This window comes from Solea solea, chromosome 12 (genome assembly GCF_958295425.1).
Source record: "Solea solea chromosome 12, fSolSol10.1, whole genome shotgun sequence".
In the NCBI taxonomy this organism is placed as follows: Eukaryota; Metazoa; Chordata; class Actinopteri; order Pleuronectiformes; family Soleidae; genus Solea; species Solea solea.
In genome coordinates, this window is record NC_081145.1 from 3,231,423 (window position 1) to 3,245,618 (window position 14,196).

Below are 14,196 nucleotides of genomic sequence, written 5' to 3' on the forward strand. Positions count from 1 at the left end.
ACAGTTCACCATACAAACTATGGTTGAGTTGGGTCACTGTATTTGTTGTTATTTGGATCATGCGTTCATGCACGACATGGTCCTTTTTTTCATTAATAAAAGCTTATTTTTATGACTTATTTTGAAATGTCCGACAATCAGACCCAACCTCAGCTCCTCAGCAACCTCAGACTCCTTTGTTCTCCGCAGTCGCTACAGTCCTCTAATGAAGATTGCGCGATTTGTATGAGGGAAAATAAAATCCTCCTCCTGCTGTCAGGTCATTCATTGCTATCCAATAGAAAATTGGCACTTTTAATTGGTCGTCCAAGTCCTGTGTATCGTATAATGGGGGGAGGCGAGTGCAATGTGTGTCAAGTGCAATGTGTAAACAGTAACCACTCCTAATTTACTAATACTAATACAAACATTGCTACTTTTTTTACTGTTAATAGCACTTGTGTTGTATTTGATTCACAGTAAATCAGACATACATGTAATGCTGTTTCTTTCTTTATGTATTTTACATGTCGTGCGTTAAATACCATGTAGACCATGTGTTGTTATGGACCGCTTGAGAAACATTTGCATTGCCAACTTCTGAGCTGGAATGCGTTTAAATCAGAAATGATTACCGTGTTGTTACTGTAATGTAAAGTGTTTATGTCGTGCTTTACTCTCAACAACCTTTGTAATTGGCAAAGACAAACATAAAAGCACGGTATTGCTATACAAGAGGATTTATTCCCCGTAGTAATTTATAAAACGCAAATACTTCATTTAGTTGCTTTTATTTTCTTGTTACAACTCTGCTTCTACAGTCTCTAATTAAAAAACTCTCTAATCAAGTGTGAGACAAAACCTTCCCCCACGAGTGCAGCCGCTGTAGATGCACCGAGACAGACGACGTCCAAATTGTCCACATAATCCGGAGGACCACTGATTATCTCTGACAGACTTTGTCTGTTTGCTACCTGCTTAATCCGTAGCATTTTAAAACGCTGTTTGGAATAAATAGACTAAAGGGAATGGAGGAGCTGGGAGTTGAAGACGCAGCGAGCTGTGCTGGCATGATTGGCAGGCCTTGTCAGTGAAGCCTTTTCCAGAAAGAGACACGTGCCTCGGCCCTGGTGGGATCCCCACTCCAGAATGAGGCACTGAGGCATTGGCTTAATTACCCCCCCAACCCCGACCACCCCCCCACCCTCAGACTGGCTCTCAACAAGGAGATGATAAAAAAAAAATACAATTAACGTAAACGTTTAGGGGAAGAGATTATTTACTGGGGCCCATCTAGACACTCAGTGGTCCTGAGAGACGAGCATGTCAATCAGCCTGGGGAAGTTGGGGAAAGCAATCCAATTAAAGTGGAGATCTTTCTGCAGTCAGTGCTAACCAGCGCTGGTCATCACACAATGATAACATTGCAACAACATCATTTGCAATTTCAATCTTTTATGGGCCAAAACTTTTCTGTTCTAACTTTTAAACACAAGCTAATGTGCATATGTATGTAGTAATGTTATTTGTTGACGCAGATGCAAATGTTCACAGTTTAATAAAAGTATTGACATTATACATATGATATTAAACATCGGTGCGTCGACTGCCTGGTCAAACACCAGCTACTGCATTCAGGATCTGCCATTGGCTTTCTAAGTCCACACTTGTGTCACTGGTTCACTCCTTTGTCTAATCAGTGCAAGGCTCGTGGTCTCAGACTCCTCCCCCTTTTACAAACACTGGAGCTGTCATTTCGTCACTTTTCTCTCTCCAGTGGTTGAAGCGCGATGCGAGCGGTTGAAACGCTCGTCTCTGAGCACTTTACACAGCTGCGACTCAGTGTCAGATTTCACCAGCAGATCACGCCATCTGCACTGCACCCCTCTCTCTCAAACCCCCCCCACGTTTCTCAGTATTGCGTGGTTCCCGTGACACACGGAGGCAACAGCAACTTGTAAAGACGGCTGCAAACAGGTTGGAGTTTGACTGAAAACACGATTCAGAGGTGAATTCTACTGCTATTGGAGAGAGATGCATCTTGACCCCACCTTCCTCGGTGCTGCTGCTGTATACACACAAACGCTCCCTCAGTCAGGTCTGATAGTTTTGCTTGACAGAGCTGGTTTTCAGATGAAGGACGCAGCAAATGTTACATGAAAGAAGAAACAGAGGCAGAATAATAACATCAATAAGATGAAAAGAAAAGGTGTAAACGCTTTGTCCAGTAATACCCAATTTTTCACCGTCAAAAACCTCATTAAACTCCAGATAATAACATGTGTTTTGTTGACTTTGCCTCATCCTTGTCTTGTTTCACTCTTTTTCTTTAAAAGCTATATTTGGGTGTTATTTTACCTGTACCATTACAAACCAGCCATGACTGTAGTAAACCATTGGGAAAAGTGTTAATAATATTTTATCTGACCAAGATGCAATACTAGCAAAAACAGTGAGGTGAAGGAGCATCTTCTATGGGGGAAAAATGACTGACGACTGACAATGGGACTGGTGTTCATCAACTTTTTTCGGCAGCTTCACCCAGGTTCAAAAATCTTGGGTATACTTGCTAATTTAAGTGTGAAAGAGACTTAAGTGTTAGCAGTCGTTGGCCATCTTCACTGAAGGCCGACCACTCTGCAACGAACAAGGGGTTCTCATTAAGACAACAAAGGCCATGTGAGGATGTGACAGCAGGAAGATTCCTGTGCTCTCTGTAGTATGCAGACTTCACCACAGACCCTCCAGGCTGCAGGAGGAAAAAAAGAAAAGACTGCTGCAATTCAAAGAACAGGACTTTACTTTGAGAGAGGCAAAACCAAATGAGAGTCTGGGCCTTGGGTCCCCAGGTCACCTAGCAGGTGGGAATGAGATGAAGCAGAGCAGGGAGGGAAAAACAGGATGGCAGAGTGGGGACATCACATCTGGGCTGAATTAGGAAAGTAATACGGCGGGTCCAGAAATGTGTTTGAGGATCTGGGAGGCAGATCTCCTTTCCTGAGGAACAGCAGGTTAGTGTGTCAGCAGGGAGTCCAGATGAGAATGATTAGAGCTGGCCTTTGAGGAGCAGGTGCCTCCTCTGTACCTCTGCAGCAAACCACTGAATGGACTGTCATTAATCTTACATTGTCATGAGGCATTTAAGCAGATGAAACTTTATGAGCTTGTCAATTCGCTCCATGTATGTGGTTTGTTTCAAATGTAGTTTTTTTTAAGGGTCATTATAACTGAGAAGTGCCTCATTGAGGCCTTGAAGTTTCCACTGGTGCACTGTGGTGGAAGACAGACGGCAACATGGGGGCTCTTAATCACTGTAAATGGATTACCTCACCTCACATTGCATCATGGTTCAATTTCCGAATACATAATTTGACAATATCACAATTTAAAATCATGTGGCCAGCAGATTAAGTATCGCCTGACCACATGCAGCCAGCTATTCCAAATGGAAATTTATCCACTGACAAGATCCTGTAAGAAACCATGAGTAACAACGACTAAATGCTCTCATAATTCCCCCCTTGGCTCCATCCGACTCCCCGCCTCTGCGCTCCTGCAGCCCTGCTGCTCTGCGTGGCCGGGACAGACACTTGTGAGAATTGATTCAGCGCTACGTTAAGTAATCTGGTAATCATTTACACCAACTGTGTTTGGAGAAACACGAGCATATTAAACAGGCATTCATGTCACTATGAGGAGAGTGGAGGAGTCCGGATGTGACAGAATAGTGCTATCTTCACTCTGACGGCCCACGTTTGCTTTGGTTTGGCTCTCCGTTTCCTCCTGAAGCTGCACAATGAAGTGGAAGTCCTCGGGGTTTTTCTTCCACGCCACCATTTCCACTCCATTTCATTGTTTTATCCATATCTCCAAAACAATTCAGTCAGTCAGCTCTGCATACACACCAAACAGGAGGGAAGGGTGTGCATCTGCTCACAGGCGAGTGGGAAGAGCAGCTGTGGACACTCGACCACAGCATGAGAACGGCAGTGTAGGTGTTTGTTGATATGAAAGGCTCTGAGACAGACAGAGAAACTACTTTCACAGCTGCAAATCTGCAGTGAAGAAGTGCTTTGTTAGTCCTTGTGCCCCATGATCTCGTGCATTTTCACCATATTCAGATCAGCACTGTGAGACTGATACAAGCAGGTTAGCTTGTCTGGGGCTTTTTTTGTTATTCACTCAGGCTTTTAATCCCAGTTGAGCTTGTTTTATACTTTTCCATTTATTATGGTTTGTTAGTTTTCTGTCATTATCTACTTTGCATTATTTGTAGATTGTGTTTTACCTTATAACATATTTTATCTTATGTTTAAGCTTGTACACAACAAGGGTTAAATCTGCTATACAAATAAACTTCTTACTATTGCACAGCTACATACAGTTACGACAGGCAATAACAATGTACATGTCGAGGTTACATATTAGGGATATATATACGTACATATATACATATATGTATATATACATATATGTATGTATATATGCATATATGTATATATACATATATGTATGTATATATGCATATATGTATATATACATACATATATGTATATATACATATACATATACGTACATATACAAATATATATGTTTTAATATATTTATATATATACATATACATATATGTACATATATATACATATACATATACATATATACACATTCATATTATATATACATACATATATATTAATTATAGTGCATTGCGTAAATACACTCTGTCCATTAAAAAAGTTACACTTCATATATACTTTAAAACACACTATTTTGTATTGTGTATGAAACCTTTACAGCTTTGTTGATGACTGCATGGTCTAAAGGGATTGGTCAGCAACAGCTTTAATGTCCAGTGTGTAAGAATTAGTGACATCTAGTGGTGACACTGCAGAACAAACAAAGGAGTCAGGGAGCGACAGTGTTTGTGTTCTAAGCCTCTGCTTAAAAATGCAAATACACAAACTAAAATGCATGCTCTGGCTACTCTGTGTCTTTGGGCTGCTGTAGAAATATAGATCAAGATCGAGATTTTTCTCTAATGAATATTTACTTTGGTCAGTGTTGTTCGTGGGAGAAATAAGTCAAAAGTATTTTTTAGCTGTCCAAAACTTTCCGCTTGCATACTCGTCCTCCCGAGTCGGTTTAGGACGGAGGTGTGGGTGGCTGCGGATCACTCAGTAACGATTTACAAATAATAAGTAGAGAAATGAACAAATCAATAAATCAGTAGCACTCTGGATATTTGTGAGGCAACCTTATTTCTTTATTTATCCGGGTGTTTTATTTGTTTTCAGCTCTCCGAGGCAGGAGCAAGAATCCCAAATTATCCAGGGGGTTAGGGGGCACAGTGCCCCTGAGCCCTGAGCCCCATAGCGGAGGTAACGTATTCAATGGCCTGGGGCGAGTGGAGGAGAGGAGCGGCCCTGCTGCATACTGATGGCAGGGAGAGGAGCCAGTAATTGGAGCTGCAGAGGAGAGGGGAGAGGAGGGCAAGCACTGGGAGATGATGGCTTTGTTTTCTCTATTCCTGTCTGTGCCGCTCAAACTCCTCCCCCCACACCCTTCTCTCCCTCACACTCACTAAGTAGAGATATGGAGAAATTGAATAGAGATACTTACTAATTGGTCTCTTGCTGCTTGCTTAAAGGACCATAGACATTCTTTTTCATTGAAACTAATAAACTGTGTGTGTGTGTGTGTGTGTAGTATTTCAAGGCTTACATGAAGCACTGCATAGTTCTAATAGAGAAAAGAGAAAGGTGTGAAGGACTGCTTTTAAAGTTGTTTGCAGGAATGCTTGTTATTTTTATTAAGACTGAGAGGAGAGGGCTGCTCGCTGAAATGAGCAGGTCCTTTAAAAATCACACAGTATTTATGATTCCATATCAAAGCCAGACTGGATCCTTTATTCCGCTCTCTTGTCGTAAAACATATGTATTAAGTGCACAGGAGCCAATTTAAACCTAGAGCTGCCTGATAGGATGTAAATTGGTAAACAGTATTTTAATCATAGTATATCACAGTTAATTAGGAAAATGACTCTGACAGAATGGTTTGAAGCCGCAGCCAATGTTGCAGTCAGGCTCATTTGTTATGGTGGTGCTCCCTCATGTGGTAAGGAACGCTGAGGAGGCTGTTCCTTACATCACAATCAAATCAGCCGGGAGAAAGTGGCATGGAAGTTTCAATACTTCCAAAAACCTGTCGATATCCCCTGCAGCACTGTCTGCCGACAGTGTTAAATTAGATGAAACACACTGGCAAATGGCCCTGAAAGAAGGAGATGAAGGAGGTTGTGGTGGCATGTTAGAATCACTGCCGTTGGCCACTTTCCCCTCAAAAGGTTGAAAGCCCTCGGGTCAGTAGAAGGACATAAGCGAGCGGAGCTTTCATTCCCCGTCAAAGAGGAGTCGACAGATGCTTTCCGCGGCATCAGTCGTGGACTAATTGGGCCCTGGTGGGTGACACCGCAGCATCATAAATAAAACAAACAGTTGTGGTGTTTCTGCCACTGGACTCTTTACACCTTCATCACAGAGCAAACGGTTCCGATGAAACACCCGGCCTAATTACTCCAGCACGTGGCTGTTATCCTTTCTGCCTCGCTGTAATTGATCTCTTTTTTCTTGCCGTATGCATTTATGTGTTGAATCAGAAATGAGAGCACGCACTGCCTGCAGAGCTTGAAGGCCTTGTTCTTGTAGGAGCTGATAATGAGCCGTGCTAGTTAATGGGCCTGGCCGCGCTCACATGCTTCATGACTCTCTGGTGTCGTGATGTGGGGAAGCTCAGAGGAGCTGGTGCTCAGTTGTGACACAGGTGTGATTCCTCTTTACCAACGCGGCCCTTCTTCACACCTCTGCTCCACAAACCTGGCACATCCTACACTGTGCTCACTAATCAAGTCTGCTCTTAGTGAACCTCAGACTGATCCAAGATCAGCGTTAAGGTTTTATTTTTATCATTTTCTGTTCTTCTTGAAAGCGATGGAAATTCTGAAATCAGTTTTCAAAGTACAGTGCAGCACATGAAAGTAATGTGGCCTCTTTAATACGTGTGCTGCATGTGTGTGTGTGTGTGTGTGTGTTTGTGTGTGTACAGCAGCATGTATGCAAATTTGGGTAAATATACAACTTGCCCTCGGCCATGAATTATAAATCGGGCTAATAATAATACACTTAGAGTCTCTTGCTTGTTTTAAATTCACAATGGATCAAAATACATCATCTCCCTGATTGTCATGTTGTGCATTTTTCATTCTGGGGGGGGGGGGATTTCTGCCGGAGCTTTCACTTTGTTATTCCAGCAGTGGCTCCTTCCCTGGGACCATATATTCATATTCATCCAGACCCTATAGAATGTGTGACATAGAGGTGTCCTAATTGTGTCCTTGATGAAAGGCTATTAATATTGAACACTTTCACATTGGCCCATGTGCCGGCACAGAGGAAATGTGTTTTCCTTTCTTTCAGCCGAGACAAAAACTAGATCTGTTCATATCTCTAATGATACCTGATTCCCCGGGGATCAGTGGCGAGACTATCTGTGGCTTTAGCAGATTCATCAAACAAAATACGGTGCTCTTTCCTCAGGAGGCTGAGAGTCACATTGCGTTATATCACTGTTAATTAGAATGAAATATGCAGTTCAATTATTCTTTGTATTGTTTCCTGACGGGCGTGCTCGTGCTAACTATAGAGCACTTATGCAACACCAAATGTTAGAAAGCTTAACACTTTATTTTCTCTCCACAGAGCCGGTTGTTGTTTTTTTTCCCCCACACACATTTTATCCATTTCCCAACAAAGTAAAGCTCATAACAATTCCCTACAGTGGTTATGAAAACAAAGCCTTTAAGATTCCTGAAGGTTGTTGCAGTACTGTCATGATTGTGGCAGGAGCTGGCCTGATTGGCTGGGTGGCCGCCTGTCTGTTCCCATGTGACACTGTTTTTAGAGGCAGGCAGTCTCTGTGTTGCGGCCAGTGTCAGAACCCGACAACCTCTGATCTGGGAAACAGCAACTGTCAGGCCTGCACCTGTAGCGCCGAGACCTCGTGCCCCCCCTCGTTCACGGCGCAGCGTCGTGTTCAGACATGCTTTGCATCTCGCCCAGCTCTCATTGGCCCGAGGAATACTCGGGAGACTGGGCATGATCCCAGCTGTTGTCTTCATTTTAATGCACTCTGAATAATATTAAAGCAGAATCAGTTGAATTTATTAATGCAGCTCACCCCTCAGAGAGATGCTTTTAAAGGCCAGTGATTTAATTTCAGCTCTTAAAGGCCATCTTCATTTCTTGATGCTGTGAAGAATTATGGCTTTTGCCATGTCTTAACACCAGTGTGTACTTGTGGGCCACAGAATGAATTATTAGCAAACTGGAGCTGTGAGAACAGCAGCTATTAGAGAACATTTTTCTCTCTGTTGTTATCTCAGTCTCATTTGCACAGCCCGATTCCCCGAGACAACATCAATCCTGACTCTCCATGATTCATATCTTCTATCAACCACTGGTTGAGTTACAATCTCCAATTCTAAAACCTCCTCCTGAACTTTCTGAGGTCATGAACTCGGATTTCCAAATCAGAGCAACTCTATCAACCATACAGAGACGTACACATAGTACTGTTTCATTTTTAAACGCGGACATATTGGCCCGAGACATTTGAGTTCAGCTGGAATGCGGTGAACTCGGGGGCGACTTCACTACCGGTTCCGACTACCGTTGTTTGCATTAGTGGAGCAGAGAGTGTGGAGTGTGGAGTGTGGAGTGGGGGATGAGGGAGCACAGACTCTCACAGCTATTATCTATCTAGTCATTTATTTAGCCATAACAACATTAACACTGATTGCCAACTTTATTTTTCCTAATGGTTTAAATTGTCCTCTTTCTGTCTCGCTTTGTCGTCTTTTGTGCTGTGAGGCAACAGTACGAGTCACTACTCCACCACGTGGCCCTTATAGTGTCTGAAAATGGTGAGCAAGGATTTAAGTGCTTAGTTCAGGGTTCTAGGTAGGCTTAAGTTCTAGTGTTAGCTTTTTATACTTCGCAGACAACAGTTAATCATATATGCTTATTATATTATATTATATCATATTATATTATATTATAGTATATTATGTTATGTTATATTATAATATATTATGTCATAAAAATCTGCCACCTGTCAAATATCTGTAACAGAATTTGGCGTTGCCATATTTTAGCCACAGTGTATGTTAATATTGATCATAATGGTCGTAAATCTCCGTAGTCAATACAAAAAGTTTGAATCAGTTGATTGTAACAAACTCAGTTTGAGTCGACGTTCGGTGAATCCTCCATTTTATTGGTGTCAAGGCTCTCTGTCTGTCTGTCTGTCTGTCTGTCTGCAGGGAGACTGTAACCTCCACTCCTTTAATTTAGGTCAGTCGGGACACGGTGTGCAGCCGCTGATCTCCATGACCTGCTTCTCAGGTGGTACGAGCAGACCAAATAACACATGCACGAGAAGTGGAACACATGTAAGTGAACTATGAGGCGTGCTTTTGTTACTTTGTCCTACTGCGCGTGTTATGTCTCTCAGAGAGGAGGTCAGAGAACCTTAACGGCACTGCACATGTAACAATTACTAAGAGGGTGCTGAGAATAGTGGCTTATTCAAATGAGGATGTTGTGTGTGTTTTTTCCCCTTTTTGCTATGCATCTCCTTGTAAAGCAGCACAGAACAGAGAAAGGGTGCACTGTCTCTCTTTCTCCCTCTCTTTCTCCCTCTCTCTCTCTCTCTCCCTGGGCACTTGGTAGTTTGACGTCCGCTCCAGGGCTGAACATCAGAGGAGCGGCTGCAGAAAAAACAGGTTGTATGGGTCCTTGCACACAGCCTGCCTGTGGTGCTGCCTGAAGGACTGCCATGGAAACAAGGAGTGTGACAGGCTCTGGGGGGATCCGCTACAGCTGCAGGCACTTCCTTTTTGACAGTCTGATGAAGACATCACTGCCACACCATGCACAACAACAACTACCTCAGAAAGAGAGAGAAAAAAATGTGATCAGACAACTTTAACTGCTGTGTGGCTCAAATGTTCATTAGCAGGCTTGTAAAAGCCCCCCCACTGCAATCAGGGACCATATTGTACAATGACTCTCTCCACAGAGACTTGTATCCTCCCTGGGAGAGGATACTTGGGCAAATAGTTCCTTTAAATATCATTACACCTCTTTAAAAGGAGGGCTTGTTTGTGTTTGTGTGTATTTATGTGGGCTGCATGTGTGCACTGGTGCATTCAGCACCAAATCAACTGCTGTAACCCTGTCAGACTCTCAATGAACCACTGATTATGACTGATACAAGGAACATCCGAGTCCATAACCTGCGTGCTACACTTTCATGGATTTGACAGCTCAATCAGAGGCAGACAATACTTCCTGTAATATCACCACTGGCAGCACTTATATAGACATTATGTCTGGCAGAAACATGGAAGTAGACATCCGCCATTATTTTGTGTGAGAGACTTCCGGTTTGGCCTTTCCACTCAGTAGGTGTGTAACGTCACGCGGCAGCAGGACAACAACTTTGACAAATAACGTTGCTTCTAGAAAGCAGGTATCATGTGTGCAGTTGGTTTAATTTGCTCAAACTTTAATGGAACGGGAATGTTTTGATCCTAATCCACAAATAATGTGGATGTAAAGCACCGTGCAAACCTTTTCCTCCTGCTAGGAACAAAGAAACGCTTTGCTTGTGGCTTAAAGCCTTAAATTTGGAGAAGCCATTGAAGCGTCCCCATGTCTGTTCATTTCACTTTGTTGGAAAATAAACCTTCAGAAGATCATTCAGTACCAGAGAAGTGTCTACGCTATTAAACGCCGTTAAAACTTTCAAGTAGCCGCGGCTAATTGTTAGTGTCTGAGTTGGTGACACAAGTAAAGGCTATAATTGTGTCATTAAAACCGGGTTATATGGCAGACTTTTATTAATTCATTATTTTATTTCATTTCATTCTTTCATTCATTCATTCATTCACACACTGAGCGTAAGCACAGGATCATTGAAAATATCCTCATACGTTGTATGAAGCCACTTCCTCATGTCTGTAGTATAACACTGATGTGGAGCTGACCTGACGATTGTGCCCAGCCACAGCAAAACCAGCAACAAGTGGTCCAGGGACATTTGGACTTATTTACACATTCTGAAAGTTCTGATTTCTAAGCTTTCCATCAATGTCCAACACATGCAAATCTGAAAATACCATTTGAATGTAGGCACTCCTCAAACTGCTCAAGGGAGAAGTTTAGCCTCAAAGATTTACACCTTCTGGGAGCCAAGAGACAGAATCATCACATTTACATAGCCCAACCCCCTCCTGGTCTAGCTGTCAGTGAAACCACACCTCTCTGTATGTGCTACTTCTCATCACAGAAGCCGGAGCACAGATACTATTTTGTGAGCTACACTGCGACACAGAACAATACATAAAAAAACTGGACATAAAAACCTCTCAACATTTGAAATGAGACGGGAAAAATATATAGGAAGGAGGGTGTGGCTTATTCTGTTATCATTTCTTGTCCTTACACTAATGTAGTCATATTTCCATCATCTGTTTGTGTTGTTGTTTCTTTTCTTTTTGAAATAACAGTTTGCAGTGCAGTTGCAGTAAATACGGTTTCATTGTTGAATAGTTCATTTTAGTCAGGAGGCTACTTTTAGTTGTAATATGTCATTTGTAGATGTTATATCCCGGCCATGCATACGTTAATCTTTACATTTGTCTGTTTCAAAGATATCAGAAATCAGGATCAAAGATAGATACACATTTCTAATATCAAATAAAATAAATTACATTTAAGTGGCTCTGTGTTGGTGTGGATTGTTCAGTCTGTTACTGAATGATGATGATGTGCTCAGAGAGTTGCTAAATCATTAGCATCACAGTCGAAGCTGTGCCATTCACACATTATTCAAGCACATCAGCAGAGCCACCTTATACCTCTATACCTCTGACCAATTATTAGAGCCCCCAAAAGCCTAGCACCAGCCATGGTCAAGCACAAGTTTTGACATGCTATAATTTGCATTTTTAAACAATACTGAGCTAGCTAATAACACACACTGGATTATTAAAAGACAATAAATGTTGCTGGACGCATGACAAAAAAAACATGTTTAATCCCTGTATGTGACTTCGAATGAACACTAACACTAGATTAACGATGTTAATGAAAACTCACCCCATAAGAAGATACATGGTTAGTTAGAGGTTCGGGGTGCTTTATTCTTCATGTCGTCATCCCAGAACTACTGTGTCTGTTCACCTCAAGGTGTCCAGTTATTCTAAATAATCTAAATAATCAAATAATCCGTTTGCGTATAAACTCTGGAGAACGTGCGCTAGCTTAACTGCTAACGCGTTAGCATAAAGTCCGAGCACAGTAGACGTCAACGGTGCTCGCCAATGTGACGTAACGACGCAATGCATCCTGGGTACTGGAGGCATCCTAGCATGGACATATATCTTTGGCGTAAAGTTGTAGTTGTATAGCATACTTTGTTTGCGGTATATTTAGAGATGGCGAGGAGCTGCTACGTACTGTAACGTATTTTTATTATTATTATTACGGCAGCTCTTAGTAGAGCTTGTCAGGTAGTGTTTCTCATACCTGATGTGTAGTTTTATTGTGAAGGGTAGATCGGAAGCGGCGCGGTTGTTGTTGCCGGGAAGAAGGGTTATTGACATGTACAAAAAAAAGAAAAAAGGAAGTGAAATTAAAGTGAGACGCTTTTGGCGTCAACACCATGGTCAACACCGGCCATCCGTGTCCTTCGAATGTTTATTTACGTACCCAGTATAGACGCGCTTATCTCGGTTACAGTAGATAGCTTTATTTCGAATGATTAAAATAGATGAAAATGAATTAAAAAACGAAGAACAAAATAAAATAATAATAACGCACAAAATAATAATAACAAAAAGGTAATTTCAATTGACCCGTTCAAAAAGATCACAACAACAATCTCTCACCTGAGTGGAAACAGCATGATGAGGACAATGAGTACTTTGTTATCCCTGAATTAATTGATATGATCATTCAGTGATCAATGCATCTGTACGATAAATATTACAGCACCTTGAGATTTTTTTGGATTTCATATAACAACATTATTTCTTATTCTCATCACCATCGGACAACACTGCATCTGTATCAGCTGAGATGGAAACAGGGTGGTCAGATCAATGTCAGGAGGATGCTGCAGACCAGGAAACTAGCTCACGCCAGGATCCACGTGGAGTGCCCCTGCTCACAGCCACAGTTGTATTCTTGAACATTCTATCAGAGACAGCGATGGCGTCCTGGCGTGGAAACTTGGTTGTTTGCTGAAATGTTGATTAAAATACCCTCGGAGCATCACTTCATCACTTCATTGGCTCCACATCTTGGGGACACTCCATCAGGTTTTGCCAGTGATCTGCTTGTCCTACACTCCACTCTCCACTCCTCCTCAGCTCTGCCCCTTCCTCAGCACAGCCAGAACCAGAACCAGCACGGACCCCCCCCCCCCCCCCCACACACACACACACACACACATGCACAAATACACAGCCCCAGTGGAGCCAAGAATGTAGGAGTGTTACAGCCAGTGTGTGGGATTTAGCTCGTCAGAAGCTCAGGGTCACCTCCACACCCTCTCACTTTGAAATGGACCCCTGGTGGCAGCTCCTGGGAGAGACCAGTGATGTCTCTATCAGCCTGTCAAAAGAGATAGCCTGGGGCTGCACCAGGTCCCCCTGAGCCAATCAAACTCTTCACAAAGCACAGATGGATGCTCTTTCACCAGCGCACTACACCACTGAGGCGGGAGGGAGTGGGCTCCGCTCAGCCCCCCACTCAGTTAGAACAAACTCCCACCGCTGAGGTCCGAGTCTCACTTTATCCCAACTTCAGTTCTAACCATGTCATTTTAAGAAGGGAGCACTTATCCATTTGTCTGGTAAACGAGGAAACAAATCTATTTGAATGATTTAGCATGGAGAGAGTTTCAAATCTCAACCAGTCCATTAATACAAGTCCATTTATTGTTAACACTCGTGTCACCCTGTTGTTAAAATGACACAATGTCAAATAATGTTAATGTTTCCAAGATCAGCTTACAAAGACGCAACCATGACATAAAAGAATTTCAAAATTCTACTTTATTTATAATATACGTCACATTCCACCCGCATGTTTA